Genomic DNA, 11,668 nt, shown 5'->3' with positions numbered 1-11,668 from the left:
TACCTTCATCTCTCTCTCTCCCGCAACTCTCTCTGTCCACCTCTCCTTCTTTGGACTTGAGGCCCATTAGGAAGCAGTGCTCGTGTAATACACTGAACTTTAGCAAATTATAAGGTTCTAGTGTCAGAATAGTATTTTAATCTATTCTTGGTGTGTTTGAGGATCGTTGATTGTGTACCGAACTATTACTCATGTTTTGTGAACGCGAAAGGGAGTTCTTAACACCAAAATCTGTAAATTTAGATTTTGGGGTGTTGAGTACCGGTACCTGAGTAGGGTACCGGAACCCCAACGCGTGACCGAGAAGGCTATGATGCGGCTTAAAAATCGACGATCGGCTTTGCTATACTTGATCTACACTATTGAAAATATTTGAAAACTAAATTTTATAATTTTCCGGCATCATTTACCTATCAAACAAGTAATCTAAAAATGAACGGCTGAAATTAAAAATCTCATAAAAAAATAATGATAAAAGACTTGAATTTAATATCAGAGGTAATGATCTTATTTTAAATAGTGAAAAAAATTTTGTATAAAAATTTCATCTGATCTGGATTGTTTTACACCGTTAAATTCACAAACGTATCACATCTATCATTAAAATTATCAATTTTGAAACCTTTTGATCACTAGCCAAATGATGTCGAAAAATTATGAAATTTAGTTTCCAAATATTTTTAATGGTGTAGATCAAGTCTAACGGAGCCGGTCGTCAATTTGAAAACCGTATCATTGAAAACAACTTTATAGCATGGAGGTCTCCGTGCTACCGATAGTATACCAGTCTAGCTCTATATATATATGAGTTAGGCTAGAATACTATTAATAGTATTTGCCCTTTTTGCTATCAAGTTTTTAGCCTTTGCATCGATTCCTTTGATCATTTCTAACTATTGAATTAAATATTACTAGTGCAATTACCCGCGCGATGCGGCGCAGAGACATTATCAAAGTAATTATATTTTTTATCATCGGTAATAATTTGGAGAAATAAGTCTGAAATATAGTGCAACTTTGTAGCATGCATGTACTATGAAATGAAAAATATTAGTTTTGTCCGCAAAAATTAGTGAAAAACTACTAAAATCAGTCACTATTAGCTTTCCCCATATAGTGCAGAACTACAATTATATTTCTAAAATCACCCAAGATTATTTCTTAAAGATTTTTAAGTGTCGCAAACTTAGCATATAAAACCCCCTAGAAACTGAAAAAATTGAATGTTTGGTAAATACAATATTATATTGTACTTGTGTCACGCCCCGGGGCACAGCGGAAGCTTGCCCCGGCGCGTGCCCAGACCCGCCATATGTCTAAAACATATAAGGCGTCTATAGCAAAACGTTAAATAAAGCAGTAGAAGAAGAAGATCTAGGAGTATCAGAGCAAAATACAACTAGGTTCTACAATAAAGGAAAGAACATAGGACTAAAATCCACTAAATAAAACCATAAAGTGATACAACTAAAATACCAAGTACAAGAGCTAACAATAATACAATGGTGGTCTCTATACATGGTAAGAAAACTCTCTCTCACCAAAACACAAAAAGAGCAAGCTCCACGCTAACTAGCTATGCGACCCCCTTGCCGCGATCCCGTGCCTCCGCCGGTGCTGAAGGCTCTGAAAAAGAACATCAAACAGAGGACGTGAGAACTATTAAATAATAGTTCCTAGTAGGCGATTACTGACTTCAGTTAAGTGCTCCACTAGGCCCAAAACTAAACAGGTAAGTAAATAAGTAAAAGTGATATGAACGACATGTAAATAAACATGTAAACTTACTACAACATGATATCTCTACTTAGCATAAAATTGTGTAAGTAAGAAAGTTATTCTATACATGAATAGGCGGAAAATACAACCAACATGATGTCTACAACGAAATAGTAAAATGTCAATGTTTACTATTCTAGTCAATGTCCTCATGGCATGTTAACTATTTAAAGTCTCAATCTTGTAAGACCCACTCGTAGGTTGCCTGGCCTGAAGACCCACCCGTAGGCTGTCTGGCCGGTGCCGTGCCTAATGGCCTCGTGGTAGTCAACATCCCCACTCTAGGAATGAGCCTTGCCCACGGCAATCCACTTCGGCGCCCAATCCCGCATGGCGAGTATGTATCGTGATGACTATCTCCGGAGTGCCGGCTTGTAGGGAGCGACCCTCATAAGCATGTGCGAATGAGCACAACGGCAAGTAAGCATATAAGTCTGTCTCAAGTCCCAAGCCATCATATCTAAAACATGGAATATAGCAACGGTGTCGATGGTTTATCACTATGTCATCATGTCTAAAACATAGAATATAGCAATTGTGTCGATGGCCTACCTCTATGTCCCTATATTGCAGTTTCGCAATTTACTAAGTCAAGTGCCTCTTTATGGCATTCTAGTTCACTATGTTCAAACATGAGTTTAATGCTCATGGATACATATTTCAACTATTTTCCTCACATGCAACATGTGTTCCAACTTGGAATAGAGAATACTTTTCTCATGCATGCACATTACACATAATGCTCTATTATATAGAGATGAATTTTTATGGTACATAACACATGCATTTTAAGTATTCTAAAATTCACATAAATTTTATGTAGCATGAATATGCATGCGATGCGATGAAACGAAAACATTTAACCACTTAGGAGAAGTTTTCTCCTATTCCAATGAAGCCAAACCCACCGAAACTAATCGAAATCATTCGTTTGCTCCGACGAAGGTGTCCACCACTCTCCTAGTACCCTAAAGGTATAGAAATGAGAGTTAAACGAACCTTACGAACAACACTAAGCTCAAACATTAAGCAATTCGAGCAAAGGTGGAGAAAACTCACTGAATGCGAAGGAAACTCTCTCGATCTCCAAAAGGGAGTTAGAGTCCTTCCAAAGTAACCTAAACAAAGGTTCTAAACACATCAATTTGGTTCTAAAACCCTCCAATCGAAAATCCCCAATTCTAACCGTAAATCTCATTTTAGGGTTTTATATCGTAAAAACTATCAAAACTTGATCCAAAAGAGAGATCAAGGATACTAACCTCACAAGAAGCTCCAAACAAAGTTTGGAATGCCCCGAAGTTGAAGATCCTTCCTCTACCAAGCTCCAACAAAAGCTTCAAAGCTTCTCCCAAGGCGAACACCCAACAAAGAGCAAGAAAGAGTAGAAGAGAAGGATCAAAACAAGCCAAAATCCATCAAAAATGGAAAGGGAATCAAAGAAAAGGGTTCCCTACCTCTTCTCCACTGGTTTCAGCTCAGGGGAGCCTCTAAGAGGCGTGGGGTGTAGTTATAGAAGAGCACAATTACAAAAACACCCCTCAAACACTGCCTGTTCGCAGTCTGGCAAAGTGTACCGGTACACGGAAAAATGTACCAGTACAAATCCTGCGAAACAACTAACCCGAGCCTCGGGTTGGCAATTTACCACATTTGTACCGGTACAACCATCAAGGTGTACCGGTACACTTTCTGTACCGGTACAACCATCAAGGCTGTACCAGTACACAGCCTGCAGAGGCAACCCGAGAGTAGCCTAAGTCCTCCTCTTTGGTGGCCTTAGCGCTACTTAAAACACCATAAATCTCGGGATACGAGCCATAGGTCGGAACACTGTCAACGACCCTCCAGAATATCTGAAAAAATTTGGAACACAGAGCAAACACTCGAACCTTGCAATTTGCAAAGGTCCAGTGTGTTACAACTTGCCATGCTACACTCAGTCCTTACCCAATGTACATTTTTTTCATACAAAAAAAATATACCAATATAATCTAAAAAGAGTGTATTTGGGATAAATCTATCTAAATCATTACATATTGCAAAAGAAGCTCAATATAACATCACCTGGAAATGTAAAAAATATTATAAAAAGCCAATAGAGAATGATCTCTTTCATTCTTTGACTACCACAATTTTATTATTTAAAAGTTTACCACCAGAATTTGACCTCTCCCAAGATACAAATAGCACGTAGAATTCTTACTCCATTTATGGAATTCTATGCTGGACTGAATCTTTTGTAAGGACATCTTAGAATTACTGGAAACACTGGAACCTTTGCTAAGAAAGCACCAGTCTTGAATGGAAGAAGGTACCCCCATTTGTTGTTGTGCCATCTGAAATTTGTAAATCTGGTAGTTAGGGCACAATCTAAACAGAAAAAGAGAAGATATAAAGATGATAAAAGGAATAATTTAGAATCAAGATGATATATTTCCTTTTAGGTAATGTATGCATAATCACCTATATGGATATAGGCAACACACTACAGATCTTGTAAAGAGTGAAAATCTTATTGTTACTCTTTGTGGACCTAATGTCCCTTTCTGTAGTTATCACTAATTTTAGGTCATAGCAGGATTACTTGTGCATGCAATCATACAAAATAATTATAAGAATCGCATGGTTGTGCTTTGCACATTCCATACACATAGACCAAGATTCCATCTAATTTAGCAAAACTACTTGGCTTGGACAATTCATATATTAGCTAAGAATTCAAACTTGATGCTTGTTGCTCATGATCAGAAATCTCCTAAACATAAACCATCTTCAACGACCACCAATTGCTCACGGGCTTCAATTCCACCCATTAATTTTTTATCATGGCAGATGATTATTCAGATTGGTTGTTTCTCGTTCACCTAAATAAAGCCTATAATTGATACTAAATTGGAGAAAATGTATTATTCACCATAAAATACCACAGTTGAATGAACCATGTAGACGTGCTTCCCTTTGAGCTGCATGACCTTCATCAAACTTTAATCACTTTTGGCACAAAAAACATGTGTTTAGTAAGTTGGTGTTTCATTCTACCAAACATGAAAATTAAAAAATTTCAGATGACAGTTGCATTCTCTTAGAATAGTAGAAAAATCAACATAGATTTCATTAGTGAACTCCTTTCTTGATTGGATTGACAATGCTAGAGTTCTAATACCTCAAAATTGGTTCACAACCTACATGACTCTTTTATAACTTTGAATAGTTGCATTTCATTACTTAGTCTTCTTCTCCATAGCATCAAAGATATTTTAGTGGCATTTATGCTCACCAAATAACTGCACTACAGCTAGTTCTTGATGCTGCATTCTAGCAGCATCATAGAATGCCATCAATTTTGCAGTTGTAGTCAATGAAACAACTGACTAAGTTCAACAACAACGAAAAAAATGACCAAATCAAGACAATGAAATAATTAAAACAATGTTAAAAGATAACTCAATGAGCTGCCAATGTACATTAACTAGGAAAGAGCAACATCATTAGACAGATTATTTTCATGGGCCTCTCAAATTCTCTCTGTCACAACCTATGTTAGTAAATTCGTGAATTATTCGCGAATTTTTGAAGAAACGAATTAAACAACCAAATTCGTATTTTTCACAAAAATTCGGAAAAAAACCCGATTTTTTGGATAAAAAAACGTATTCGCGTATTATACGCGGGCCGAATAATTCGGAGCGAAAAAAACGTGGCCCGCTTGCGCTCCGGCGCCGTGCGTGCTCCCGCGAGGCCCGCGCGCGCCCGCGAGACCTGCGAGGCCCGTGAGGCCTGCGAGGCTCGCGTGCGAGGCCAGCGCGCGCCTCGAGCGCATCTGTAATACACTGAACTTTTGCAAATTGCGGAGTTCAAGTGTGTGGCATGAGTTGTGGAACTATCCTACATGTTCTAAAAGGCTTGAACAAGTTTTTGGACAAGTTAGAGAGTGATCGGATTGCCAGACACAAGAAAGTGCATTGCTTCTGCGCATTGGGCAGATTTTGCATTGTGTACCGGTACAGGCATTATGCTGTACCGGTACAGCAAGCAGCAGAGTCAGCTGCTGCGGGACAGCAGGGCCCTTTTAGTCTTTTTACCTCTTGTTCTTATCTCCACTGATCCAGCACGACCCCAGGAGCTGTGTAGAAGTTGCTAGAGCTCAGAGAAAGGTTCCTCCATCTTCTTCTTCTTCTCTCTCTCTAGGGTTTTCTATCACTAAGTTGAAGTCGCCATTTTGCACCGATTTTGCGCCGCACTCGTCGCTCGCTGGTTGGGTGGACTAGGGGCCAGCTTTTAAAAGGTAAAGGGATGTGTTTTGACAGTATTTTCCATGTCTAATGCTGAGAGCTGCTGATAGAGAGCTTTAGAGAAGTATTTATCTCAATTTTTCTCTAGTTTGTGGTTTATTGTCGGATTTTGACGCGTTCTTGTTCCGTTGATTCCAGCAGAGTTTGTTAGGGTTTCCTGCAGCTAGACAGGAGATATCTAGCTGTGATTTACCCACTTTGATCCAGGGAAAAGTTGCTTTGAGGCTTGATACAGGTAATTAGTCAACTAATAAGGCTATTTCGGACCTATATGCGATTTGTTGGAACAACTTGACGCAGGATTGTATGATCTCTTCGCAGCAGGTCTTTGGGGCCTCTTTGAGCGGAACGTGTACTCTTGGAAGCTGGTTTGGAGGGTATTCTAATTAAGGGTAATTAGAAATTTCAGTTTTAAAACTGATTTTGCAAGATTTCGATGATATTAATTTATAATTGAGCGTTTGGATGCCATTTCGATGTTGTCTACAGCGAGAGTGCGACCGAGCTTTGGATCACCTTTAGTGAACCTGTGAGAGCTCTTGGAGACTCATCTTGAGGTATTAAACTAGCCCGAAACAGGGATTCAAGCTACTGTTTTGTACTAAGTGCGAATTGTGCCTAGATCGGACATTTCGATTGTAATAGTGATGCCACTTTCGTGCCTTATTTTTCAGCAGAGTTGAGACCTTGTGGAGCTAATTTTGGGAGTTCCTTTGGACTGATTGGAGCCTAGTAATAGGTGGGTTTGACCTAACCAGAGCAAGTGAAGCTCCCCTATATTCTATATGTCACTATAGAATGGGTTTTGTAGTGCGCTTTTTGCGACTATGTGATTGATATGAATTTGGACATCTTTGCCATCATGTTTGATATGTTTGACATTGTACCTCTATAAAGTAGAGATGAAGTAGAGAGACTGCATGCACAAAAGTATTTATGATCATGTCTAATACTGTAGAATGACTTATGAACAAGTGTAGGATACACTTATAAAGTAGAAAACAATGATATTCTCTTGACTCTAAAGTAGAGAACTATAACATGCTTTGACTATGTTGACAGTGCCATAATAGTGGAAAGATTATAATGCCATGTGATTTAGCATTACTCTTACATGTTTACAATCTAGTGGATACTAGTTCTTGTTACTATTTGTGTATTGCAATTCCGATCAGAGGATCGAGGGTAAGAACATTGCAAATAAAAACATGATAATTGAGACATGTGGACAGTGGATATGCTTGCTTGCCATCGTGCTCATTCGCACACGCTTGTGAGGGTCGCTCCCTACAAGCCGGCACTCCGGAGTTGGCCTACGTGACAGTTGCTCGCCCGTGCGGGATTGGGTGCCAAAGTGGATTGCCGTGGGGAGTATATACTACCACGGGGCCATTAGGCGCGGCGCAAGTTGGACTACCGTGAGTAGGTCCTTATGAACGAAATGGAAGTACTAAATGACTTTTGGACAGTAATGAATGCTTATCAGTTATGGTGTACAGTATTTACTCACACATTAATGTTTATATTCATGCGTATAGTAATTGCTATGCTTTTATTATTCAGTTGATTCATTACTGCAGAAGTCGTGATTACATGTTGATTACATGCCTATTGTCTGCTACCATTGCATATAGATATCATGCAATTATCGCTTTTATTTTCATTTAGTACATCATGAGCCTAGTGGTATAATTCGCCGAGGCTGGCGGCTTACCCACTGGGAACTATTGTTAATAGTTCTCACGCCCTTTTTATTGTTGTTTTTACAGAGCCGTCTACAGGAGAGGCTAGGGATTGTGGCAAAGGAGTTGCGTCTAGCTAGACATTGCTAGGAGCATTCTAGTCGATCACCTTGCTACTCGGGCTACGGCCGAGGGTGATGTCCAGTTTATAGAGAGACTACCATTGTACAGATATTTTGTGTACCCTGTGTTGTAAATGAGTTTTGGATCCAGATGTGGCAGTTTTAGTACTTTCTTTTGTACTTATATTTGGAGTTGGATACTCTCGTTCTTTTGTTGATAGTCTTTGTGACTTTTACTGCGTTCTGATATCAGGATAGGATTATGTTATGTTTTTACTCTCGACTTGTTTCTTGTAGACGCCTTATATACTGCAGGTGTATGGCGGGTCTGTGCACGTACCGGATATGCTTCCGCTGGTACCCGGGCGTGACAGCCTCGAGCGGAGCGCCCGTACTTATTAATTAACTTAATTTAATTAAGTTACAGAAAAAAAAAACTCTTAATTTAATTACAGAAAAAAAACTTTTTTCAAATTTTTTACTAAATTAACTTAATTTTGTATCTTTTTATTCTTATATTCATAAGAAATATGAGTATTTATACTAATAACATAAATCTTGAGAGAAAAAAAACTTAATTTAATAGCTGAATTTTTGTTCCCGAATTTTTAATTGATGAACGTATAATATCCGTATAAATCACGTATCCAAATAATTGACGAATCCGTTTTTTAGCCGTATTTTTTAACGAATTTAAAAATTAGAAGACGAATTTTATCCGAATTATATCCGTACCAAATTTTTGCCGAATCCGAATTAACTAACTATGGTCACAACACCTGCCAGCAATAAAGGCACTAATTAGTAAATGATTATTTTGTAGTAAGGTTATCTAAGCAATAAATAAGTTTATTAAGACATCGTTGCCAAGTGAGAATTAATAAAGCATCTAATATTTCTTCCAGTAATATTGTATTACACAAACAAACTCGCAATGGTCGAAATCTTGATAAGCACAAAAGAATGCAAATTTACCTGAAAGATTCTACAATTTTTGGGAATGCAAATTTACTTGAAACACTTTTGAACCAACACTTGATTGTTACTCGACTGGCTCTTATTCTAAACTTGAAAGGCATAATGTAATACACTGAACTTCTGCAAATTGCGGAGTTCGAGTGTGTGGAATGGAATGTGGAACTATTCTACATGTCCTAAAAGGTTTAGACAAGTTTTTGAACAAGTTAGAGGATAATTGGAAAGTTAGAAGCAAGAAAGTGCATTGAACTGGCGAAATTCAGCATTTTCTGCACTGTGTACCGGTACAGCCATCACCCTGTACCGGTACAGCAAGCAGCAGCTGCAGCAGGTGCGTGGCAACAGGTTATTTTGGTCTTTTTGCCTCCTGTTCTTATCCCTTTTGCCCAGCTCGACCAGGGATACTCAGTAGAGGGTTCTGGAGCTCAGGATTTGATCCTCTACCTTTTCTTTCTCTCTCTCTCTCTAGGGTTTTTCTCTCTCTACGGAAAAGTCGCCGATTCGAGTTGATTTCGTGCCGTGCTCGTTGCTCGCTGCCTTGGCGACTCTCGGGATGCTTCTAGCACATGGGGAGGAAGTTTTTCTCTGAGTTTTCTATGAGGTTAGTACCTAAGAAGCTATATCTCAGCTTTAGATAAGGAATTAGCTCAATTTCTCGCTAATTTGCGATATAGCATTGAAATTTGATGCATTTTGGTTTCACTGCTTCTAACTGAATTCGAGGAGGTTTTCAGTAGTAACGAGGGATTCTTTTGACTGTGAAGGAACTACTTTAGCTCAGTAAAAGAGTTGCTGTAAAGCCGAGGTAAGAGAATTACTTATTTACGAAGCTAGTTCGGAACTAAACGAAGTTAACCGTGTAATTGATGCAGTTTGGATTTTATGTCTTCGCAGCAGGTTATTGAACTCCATTAAACTATATTTATGACCTCGAGAACTTGTCTACAGGGTGTTCCAGCCAGGGGTAAGCAAGAATTTCAGTTAGAAAACTGAATTCGCAAAGTTTCGGCCATTTGATTTTGTATATGAGCTTTTTGACGCCATTTCGTGTTTGTCCGCAGCAGGATTATAATTGACCCTTGTATCGTTTTCATCTAGTTGGTGAGAGCTTGTGGAGGCTTAATTTGAGGTATTCCCCTGAACCAAAATAGGGAATTAAGTCCCAATATAGTTGCAATTGAGAATTTCGCCGAAATTGGATTTGTAGTACCCGTTATGACGCGATTCTTACGTTTCATTTTCAGCAGGGTCGGGGACTAGTTGAGCTACATCTTGGGACTCTTTTGGACTGATTTGAGCCTTGTGATAGGTGGGTTTGACCTAACCAGAGCAAGTGAAGCTCCCCTATGTTCTATATGTCATTATAGAATTGGCATAATTGTATGTTTTTGGTGGTGGATATAGGACTTGAGACTAGTCATTAAACTCTAGTGTCGATGCATAATGCATAATTAAATTGAGAACTCTATGAAATAGAGAACATTTATGCATACAAGTCTTTATGTTCATGTTTAACTCGGTTGAATGATTAATGGACAAGTTATCATGTTCCTAGAAATTAGAGAACAATAACATTCTTATGACTTTATTGATTATAGAGTATAGAACAAGGACATGATTGGTGACTATAATGATAGTGCCATGGTAGTGGATAGTTTCTAATGCCATATGTGAATTCGCATTACTCTCACATGCTTACTAATCTAGTGGTTACTAGTTATTGTCAATATTCTTTATATTGAGAATTCTGATCAATAAATCGAGAGTGACAACATGATGTACTATGCCAAGATGTTAGAGATGTGCTGAACCATAGACTTTGTTTGCTTGCCATTGTGCTCATTCGCACACGCTTGTGAGGGTAGCTCCCTACAAGCCGGCACTTCGGAGTTGGCCTACACGACACTTGCTCGCCCGTGCGGGATTGGGTGCCGAAGTGGATTGCCGTGGGGAGTGTATACTACCACGGGGCCATTAGACGCGGCGCAAGCTGGACTACCTGGGGTAGGTCCTAATAAATGAAAAGGAAAACTATAAATGAGATTAAGTACTAAATGATATTTGATAGTATTTGATAGTAACGAATGCTTACCTGTTACAGTAGGTATCTACATATTCGTGCTTATGTTCATGTTGATTTCATGCTCATCACCTGTTAGCATTGCATATATATATATATATATATATATATATATATGCAATGCTAACAGGTGATGAGCATGAAATCAACATGAACATAAGCACGAATATGTAGATACCTACTGTAACAGGTAAGCATTCGTTACTATCAAATACTATCAAATATCATTTAGTACTTAATCTCATTTATAGTTTTCCTTTTCATTTATTAGGACCTACCCCAGGTAGTCCAGCTTGCGCCGCGTCTAATGGCCCCGTGGTAGTATACACTCCCCACGGCAATCCACTTCGGCACCCAATCCCGCACGGGCGAGCAAGTGTCGTGTAGGCCAACTCCGAAGTGCCGGCTTGTAGGGAGCTACCCTCACAAGCGTGTGCGAATGAGCACAATGGCAAGCAAACAAAGTCTATGGTTCAGCACATCTCNGTGGTTGTTTTTACAGAGCCATCTACAGGAGAGGCTAGGGATCGTGGCAAGGGAGTCGCGTCTAGCTAGACATTGCTAGGAGCATGCTAGTCGATCACCTTACTACTCGGGCTACGGCCGAGGGTGATGTCCCTATGTATAGAGAGACCACCATTGTATCTATTCTTTTTGTACACCCCGTGATGTATATTTACTTTCTGGACAGATGTTATAGTTGTGATACTTACGTTTTGTTGAGTTTGTGGA

The 11,668-nt window shown here is 39.1% G+C and overlaps 2 long non-coding RNA genes across 3 annotated transcripts; both read left to right on the top strand.

Annotated features, from left to right (window-relative positions):
* Positions 6,399–6,807, top strand: LOC109708369. The gene is made up of 3 exons (XR_002215715.1): positions 6,399–6,466; positions 6,564–6,631; positions 6,749–6,807. It is a non-coding gene; the product is annotated as an uncharacterized LOC109708369 (long non-coding RNA).
* On the top strand, positions 9,332–11,466 carry LOC109709727. 2 transcript variants are annotated; one of them, XR_002216207.1, is made up of 6 exons: positions 9,332–9,457; positions 9,580–9,661; positions 9,754–9,820; positions 9,918–9,985; positions 10,104–10,165; positions 11,439–11,466. It is a non-coding gene; the product is annotated as an uncharacterized LOC109709727 (long non-coding RNA). The 2 variants fall into 2 exon arrangements; XR_002216206.1 differs by having other exon boundaries at positions 9,751–9,820.

This window comes from Ananas comosus, linkage group 4 (genome assembly GCF_001540865.1).
Source record: "Ananas comosus cultivar F153 linkage group 4, ASM154086v1, whole genome shotgun sequence".
In the NCBI taxonomy this organism is placed as follows: domain Eukaryota; kingdom Viridiplantae; phylum Streptophyta; class Magnoliopsida; order Poales; family Bromeliaceae; genus Ananas; species Ananas comosus.
Note: the sequence above shows the minus strand (reverse complement) of the source record. Positions and strands in the feature narration are given on the sequence as shown.